The sequence below is a fragment of the Varroa destructor genome, unplaced genomic scaffold, assembly GCF_002443255.2.
Source record: "Varroa destructor unplaced genomic scaffold, Vdes_3.0 BEIS01000003.1, whole genome shotgun sequence".
In the NCBI taxonomy this organism is placed as follows: Eukaryota; Metazoa; Arthropoda; class Arachnida; order Mesostigmata; family Varroidae; genus Varroa; species Varroa destructor.
The window spans coordinates 22,998,221-23,006,410 of NW_019211456.1; the positions used below are offsets into that span (position 1 = coordinate 22,998,221).

At 41.2% G+C, this 8,190-nt stretch overlaps 1 long non-coding RNA gene across 1 annotated transcript in view; it reads left to right on the forward strand.

Moving 5' to 3' along the window:
* Positions 1-6,429: 6,429 nt before the first annotated feature.
* LOC147756689 (uncharacterized) overlaps positions 6,430-8,190 on the forward strand; it is an 8,387-nt gene continuing 6,626 nt past the window's right edge. Inside the window, exons 1-3 of the long non-coding RNA XR_015324441.1 lie at positions 6,430-6,977; positions 7,092-7,198; positions 7,767-7,913. This is a non-coding gene — a long non-coding RNA (uncharacterized LOC147756689). The remainder of the gene's footprint in view (positions 6,978-7,091; positions 7,199-7,766; positions 7,914-8,190) is intronic.

The following is an 8,190-nucleotide window of genomic DNA, read 5'->3' on the forward strand; positions in this document are numbered from 1 at the left end:
GCATCTTTTTTTTTTTTTGATGCGAATGTACGAAATCCATAGACGACTAGGTAGGATTTAAGACCGGTACTCACATCAATGATATTTGCGAAAACTCGTTCAAATTTTACTTGTGTGTACGTCTATTCGAAGCACGAATAGCTATTTCAAAAGACGATGTACGCGTTTTCTGTGAGATGTTGATTGCGTCAATCGTTGCTCATAAACATCATTTGTATTTCGTTGACGTTAATCAGTCCGGCAGAAGATTTTTCCGTGAAGCACGGTGAAGAAGCGCCAGCTACGGGCATCAGAACCGTAGCATAAGTAAATGAATATAGGAATAAAGCATTGCCTAAAACAAGCTTAAACTACCACAACTTTGGCAAACGGAGTGACGTTAAGGGATGTTATTGAAACCAAATCGTAAAAGCAATAATACTAAAACTGCACGTTGGAGGTTGGATTTTTAACCAAATTACATCTTATTAAAAACAAAGAGTTTTAATCGTCTAAATTTCATTATCAATCAATCACTCTTATATTCTGAGCGTTGGATCGAGCCTACTGGCTATAGCCTCGAGCAGCTTCTTTTTCATCGTGCCGGTAGAGTTTACATTCGAGTTCTATCTATTTTTTTACGATCTCAAGCGTTCAACAGGTTACGATAGGAGCTAAGAAGGCCCATATCTTTCACTATAAACCTTCGCTTACTTTTGTTCACATTTCACAGCCGATACATCAAACACACAGCGCACAGACTCAAATCAGTAATACGTATTCTACTGAAACGTTCTCGTAAATGATAAAGTAACAGCTGTCTAGCTTATCTGTACAACGAAGGAAAGAGTATACGTCCCCAGTTTGGCGTACGTACTACGCCGTCTGTTATCGTTGTTCTTTTTTTTTTTTAATTTCTCGGATTCGGACACTTTTGCGGAAACAGTGAGTGATCCATATTTCGACTCTTCTTTCCCCTACCTTTTACCCAATCCCATCCTAGCTCCAAGCAGCCCCGAAAAAGTGGGAATCTCGAAACAAACGATGAATGTCGGCGCTGCGGGTGCTATTCTGTCCATTGGAGAGTCTTGGCCTCGACGAGATCCATCATAAGTTTGTGACGTTCTGCTAGCGTTATTCGACTAGTACCAGTACTACTTCTAGTCCTAGCTTCTACTTTCTGTGAGCTTCTTTTTCTTCGAGTGCTCATCTGGTATCTTCGTTCTTGTGACATCCGTCTTAGAGATGTCCTCCTTCGAAAGCTTCGTCGCCGTGAGCACGCCGTACTCGCAGGCCGAGTTTTGCTATGGTCATCATTCGTTGAGTTGATGGAAAGAGCCATAACCCTCAGTCTCCTCCGAAACGTCGTTGCTAAGCAGGCAATAGCAGCTACTGGTTAGAAGATTGGAGGAGCAAGGTCTCTTTCGAAGGTCTTCTGCCAGGCGCTGCTGCCTGATAACTAATCGAAACCACATCGCTCACAACTATAATAATGACAGAAAAGTTCTGTTTATTTCATCCTCAAGGACCCGCCGTCCATCCTAACGGTCTTAGAACTAACCAATAGCTTTGTTGTTGAGTAGAGAGATTTCCAAATGAGGTGGCTTGTGTTTCCGGTGGTGAGTTATAATAGATGCAGCTGGTTGCCGATTTGCTATATGAAGCTCAAGAGAGGCTTGTGTCATTGATGACACTGACAATAAACAGTGCTTATGAAGACTATATATATCCTTAAAGGTTACTAGTCGTGCACTTTGTACGCATATATGTTCTGCGAGGCAATTACTTTTACAGTTGTTTACTGCTATTAATGCGGGCTATTACAATATTTTATTTGAAAATTCTATTCACCATAGTACATTTCGACCTATGGTAATCTGTGTGATAGGAGTCCATTCCATTTGAAACAACGTAATTTCAAGAAAATCTTATTATGAACTATGTATTAAGGTAACCTGGTGAGTGTAAGCTCTAATCCTCCATACAAACAAAGAAGTACGAAATACTGATTCGTATAGGCCGTAACAAACCCCCGAGATCACACTGTACCAGTGTTTTGTGTTAGTCGCCTCCAGTCTACACTTTTGTCCACCTTTAGCGCAATAAAACATGCACTTGAATCTCTCGGCGGACTTATCTGGGTATGAGCCAGTGCAACCAACATTCGTTGAACTGCTCTGCTCTACGACAGCGTTTCCAAAACGCAATGGTTAACACTATTTTAAAACTTCATAGACTGACCCCATTGTTTGCGTCGTGCGGGTAAAAGATTGTGACTATATATATATATATATATATATATATATATATATATATATATATTGGTTAAATCTAAGTGGAATGTAGGAAAAAGAGACCGTGAGACAAACTTGTAGGAAAGGATCCACGCGTTTCTTGGGCGACGGCCTTCTGGGGACTAAAGGAAAGCAGCAGCTCTTGAGAGATTTAAAAGCCAAAAACAAACTAAGGGGACCTTCCGCTGTAATGACCTTTAGCTACGTCAACACTTGTTTAGAAGCCTTGGACTCCTGCTAACCCGTTGACAAAACTACCTTGTAAAGAGACAGAGTGGGAGGGGTAGTATAAAGAAAACCTTTAGTTTCCTTGGAAGAAAATAGAGAAGCTAGCCGATTGTCTGGCTGGAGATACTTCGTTGGATGCGGCTGACTCTCGACTGAAATCGGGGCAACTTGGTCATTGTGGTCATCTATTTCAATTCAACAGACGTAGTTTATAAGTATCCAGCAGGGCCACCAAGCCCAGAGGACCACCAGTTAAGAGGTGCCCTCCAAAAAGATACAAAGAGTCATTGTCGATGCAACGGATGCCAAACGGGGGAATGAGAAAGCAAGCTCAATGAAGTTCAGCAGTGGAATGGAGAAATTGCATGTAACCTTTTTCTGCTTCAAAGGAAACGAGCAATTTGGTACTGACTCTTCAGCCATTCGATAGAGTTTTAATGGCCGCGGTAAATTGGGCGCAGTCGATTGAAATCTGGAAGGTTGAATGAAAGTTTATTTTATCCAGTAGATCAGTGACGAGCTTTTTAAGAAAAGAAGTTGTTCAGATAAGTACTACGAATATTGTTTTTGTTAAAGCATGTTTCTATTAATTACACCTGATATTCTCGGGTAGAGCTTCGTGGTCTGCAATGATTAGTATTCAATAAACTCACGTATTAAATATCGACTAATTTAGTATCTTCAAAAAAGCCAATATCGCAGGCAGCCATGGAATCATGTACACCAAAAGGCCTTTCCCAAGGTTTCAATGCAGCAAGATGTTCCATACAAAATCGAACTCAGTTATAGCAATCGCGTAAAGTTCATCAGATACTTTCCGAATAAAACGATTATGGAAGCATTGTGTGATAACTTTTCCAAGACACAAACTAGGTTATTAAAGTCTCAAGAGTTTGGGTGCACCCAAATTCACGACCAATGCATTAATCGATGGAGCTAACGAAAGTCTCTGGAACACATAATGTGACATTTTGACTGGTACACCAATCTGTTTGACAAGATCAAGAAAAGTCAAACACACGACCCCCTGTGTCACTATCGGCTAATAAGATGAAACATGTAAAATTGAAAACGATGGCTTGAAGCACCCGTTTAAACGCACGGACATACTACTGTGAGCTCCAAGGGCACCCTTCGCTCCCCGCTTAAATGCCCCTCAAGCCATCGCTCTTGCTGGCGCTTCGTACGGCGAGTGCCGCTCAAGAGGGTAGTCGCTGGGGCGTAAAATAAAACCGAATGTGAAATATAAAATGAAAAGTGCGTCCCCAAAGGCACGACAACGACGACGAAAACCTAAGGGACGAAACGTAGGAAGAAAAAGGGCTACTTTCCATCCCTTCATGACTCTTCTTTATGTCCTGAAAGAAGTATGACACGCCCAGTTAACTATTTGACCGAACGCATAAGTCACCCAGCAAAGATCGGTGGAATGAATTTTATTTTTCCACACGCACCAACACTCCGTCAGCTGCAGGAAGCAGACGGACAATAAGAGAATCGTGTGGGCTCAAAGAGGTGTACATTCTCGATATCTTTTGCATAGTTCGATTTAGGGACCATGTGCAAGGTATCAAGTCGAAAGAAGCACTAAGATGCATCAAGACATTAAGATATATGGACCTATATCATCAAGATTATTTGAACTGTGCGACTTTGGACTATTAAACCTACCGGAAACAGCCATACAGTGTTATACCTTAGCATTTCTGGAAATTAATAATTTACTAAAAATTACCGCACTGAAAAACAATAATAGTTCAGAAACTCAACCATACGAGAGACAAATTCGTTGCTTGCTGGAACTCGTATCCATCGGCTGTCGGGACGAAATCGAAACCTTCTAGCCCTGGATATCTGTCTCTATATTTTTAATTACCCATTTAACTGGATGCTTTTTTACACAGATAGAAATTATTTACGAGCAATTTAAATAGCGTACGATATTTCAGGAATATTTTAATTATTCAATTATTAATTATCCACGGACTACGTGCAAATGAATCGATCCTTATAGTAACTAATAACCATTTAGAGAGCTTCACCATTGAATTGTTAGTTGCAAGATGGCCAAGCAAGCCAGTAACCAGGAAGCAACCAAACAGACAGACAAATACAACTGATCTACTTGATACGAGTATGACAGCGGCTCGCGAAAAAAAGGTTCCTGTCCTCTTTGCCTAGTCTTGATGCCGCCTCCGCCATCATTGCGCAAGTTCGCGGTCGCGATCAATTTGCGCTTGCACTTCTGCTCTTTACTTTGTTTTTCACTGTTGTCCAGATATCGTTCTCTGCCGCGTTGCTGTTCAGTGTTGCGCTAACCGCCCCTTTCCTTGTTACCACAGCCGTAGGATTTGCCTGCTAAATGACCCGTACCGGGGTGCACTAGCCCGGTGCCATTGTTGCTGAAAACATCAAAGAATCACTACGCGTTTGGCCTGTTTAGCCTGTCCTATTACAGCCGAAAAGGACCTAAGAGGAATATCGCTGGAGTGCAGGAACGCCTGTGGAGCGCAAACTGGCAACTGACGCTTCCTCCAGTTAGAATTGCTCTTACAACTCTTTACTACTAACATCCTGTCTTTCCGCCGCTGGTGTCCGTTGTATCGAAAGATTGCAATTCTTTACCGCACCATACCCACGACGCCTCGCCATTTACGTTGTCTCGTCATACTCTCTTTAGAGGCGCTTTTACGTCGCCTGACTCCCTTGTCCATGAGCAGGGATGCTACGACTACTCTACAACTTAGACGGATTCTACCGACAAGCGAGTCGCGCGTCAACGCTGCCAAATGTCTCAAAAAGAGGTATTTCTTTGTGGAAGGTCGCAATCGAACTTTTTATTCATTCGACGAATAGCCAGCAAAAAAAGGCTAGGCAAGCAAGCCTACACATTCGGCAGTTTGTTACACTCCGTCGCAGAAGTTGAATAATATCGGTGAAAATGCATGCCTAACTATTAGCTCTAACATAGTTCGATTGGTTTCTTTATTTTTCGTTAATGCTAAGTTGTGAGGGAAATTAATTTTCCACAGTAGATCGAAAGAAAAGGAAAAAGAAAAGTTGATATTAGGTAAAGAAAATTCGCTGTTATTTAAGTCACGTTTGAACTAATCAGCAGTCTGCAAAGAAAGCTTTGTTATCTTAGGATGTTACCTTAGCGCATTAGCAAACAACTAAAGGTATTAGTAAATAAATTAATAATCGTTTTTTGCTAGCCTAGGTTTCTAATAGGAGGTTGAAACGACCTAAAGTGCACGTCTCGACAGCGATGACACATATAGAAAGGTGTGTGAAAAGCAATCAAGCTTACGGGACCAATTCGCAATTTCCACTTTAATCTTAAATCAAGCGACCGTCTACGTGGGTCCACCTATACAAAAAAGGAGAGTTTCCTAAATTATTGTGTTGACGTGAAACAACAAGGAGGACCGCTAACGAACAAGAGATCATTTGCAGATTGTTGATAATGTTACTTACAATACCGAGCAAGTTGTGTTTCTATTTAGCTTGATTGTTTCCATCTTTTAAAACTACTCTATACGCGGTTCTAATGATCATCGAAAGCTAATAACCTTGAGGCAAGCAAAAAATTTCCAAATACAAAAATACGTACAAGTCCCATCTCAATTTTCGAATTTAAATGGCTTGATCTCGCAATCCATTTTTCACACTAATTTAGCCACAGCCGACGAAGTTTAAAAGTAGCTGTAATGTATTGGCCGTACAAGTTTTTATTTGGCAGTCCCAGCTTCGCGTAACGCCTGCTTTCCGACATCAAGTTCGCCGTATATCTATCCCCCGTCGCTGTTTATCCCTTAGCGGCTCCCTTTTAACCGACGCAGTCACTAGATATTGAGTTCAGCGATCCCTTCCGTTTGCCGGCAGTGGGTGAAACCTGACTCGAAATTGATGGCATCCTCGCGCCCGCCATGATTATTAAACGAAACCCTTTCTCTGTGGTGCTCCATTCCAGAAAACCTTATGTCTCCGCATGCTTTCCTGCCAAGCCTTTTGGCTTGACTTTATTGGCGGTGCTGGCGCTTTGTGCTAACATAATTCAGACGCGATTCAACCCGAATCACAGAGTTGCCAGGGAATGCAAAAAGAGAGAAGTGCCTTAAATAGGCCCGATTCACCGGTTAGGGTGCGTCGCTAGCTGTACCGTAGGTCGCGAATATGCGGTATCACGATTTGTGTAAGCGTCAAATACGTAGATACACGTAGGAGCGACCACGGTATAGAATGCCCCGCGTACTTTTCTCTTTATCCAAGATAATGTAATGCCATTTATACGCCTGCGTCAAAGACCTGCCAAGGCATTTTGAAGTCCATGACATATATATAGCATTACTTACTGCGTATTTGACAAAAATGACAAATGATGGTATAATGGTAGCATAAAACTATAAAACGATGATGTACATCGAGGATTACAACAAACAATCACGTGAACTACGAGGACTAAAATCCAATATAGTTAGTAAAGTCTGAATTGAAAATACAATCTGTGTTTGTTTATCTGGTGCTGGTTATCTAATTTTTTTTTTTATTTGTGTTTTGTCCTTCGTGGGATCATGTGCATACAAAAAGAGGTCTGAGCCTTCGAGCGACCCTGAACTACGCCGGTTTGAAATTTACGCCAGCCAAGTTGTAACACAATACATGCTGGAAGCCCTTGCAAGTACTTTTTACTAGAGGTAAGTAAATATGTGTAAATATATTTCGTGCAATCTCGACACGAATTAATCTAAATCTTAAACGACAACGAAATTAGGTAATTTGGCAAAACCTTATTTTCAGTGATTTTAGTACTTCTTTATAAGTTAGGTAAAACGTGTTCGTTAAGGAATAAGTACGCTCCACAGCGCGTCGGTACAGCTTATTTACGCGTTGAATTCACTATGAAACACTTTTTTTGAAGATTCCCGTTTGTATAGAATTATATGCATACACTGCATAAAACACTATCTGTGAATAGTAATAGCCTTAAGGCAATTATAAGATGGGTTAGAGTTAGCGTAATATGGCGACTTGTTCCAGTTTCGGTGCAGTCGATTTGGCTGTATCTCGCATCATAAGGCGATCGCTTCAATCAAACAAAATAAGTTAAACAGTCAATATCAGACCAAGCGGAAGCCATCTTATCTAATCCATCCCTATTGATGAGTCGAGATGTTTAGAAATTGGCTTGTAGAAATAAGAATAATCACCCTATAAACATTATCGAGTTATATAGACGTTCGGTACGTGCTCTGTCTACCCCAGGTCGGCAGCCGAGGCTCATCCCATTTATGCACAGAGGTGTATCGAACAACAGCGTATTTGCTTGTCCAAAATTGACAAACAGATGTTCCGCGAAGTAGACGGTCCGTACGAATACAGACCTACGTATGTACGAAACTGGCTTTAAGGGTACGTATTGCACCTTAAAAACGTCGCCAATGTCAAGAGCGCACAAGATAGGATGCGAAGCGGCATCGGTGGTAATAGTTGTATGCTTTTAACGTGACCACATGTACATGTTTCAATCTATTGATGTTGATCTATATCTAACAGTTGTTTTTGTCTCTGACTTTTGATAGGTTCGAAATCCACATTCCTTTATGACTTTTTTTTTTCTTTGAAATAGACACTTACATTTAGGCGGGAAAATAAAGCACAGTTGAGCTCAGTACAGTATTAAGATGTA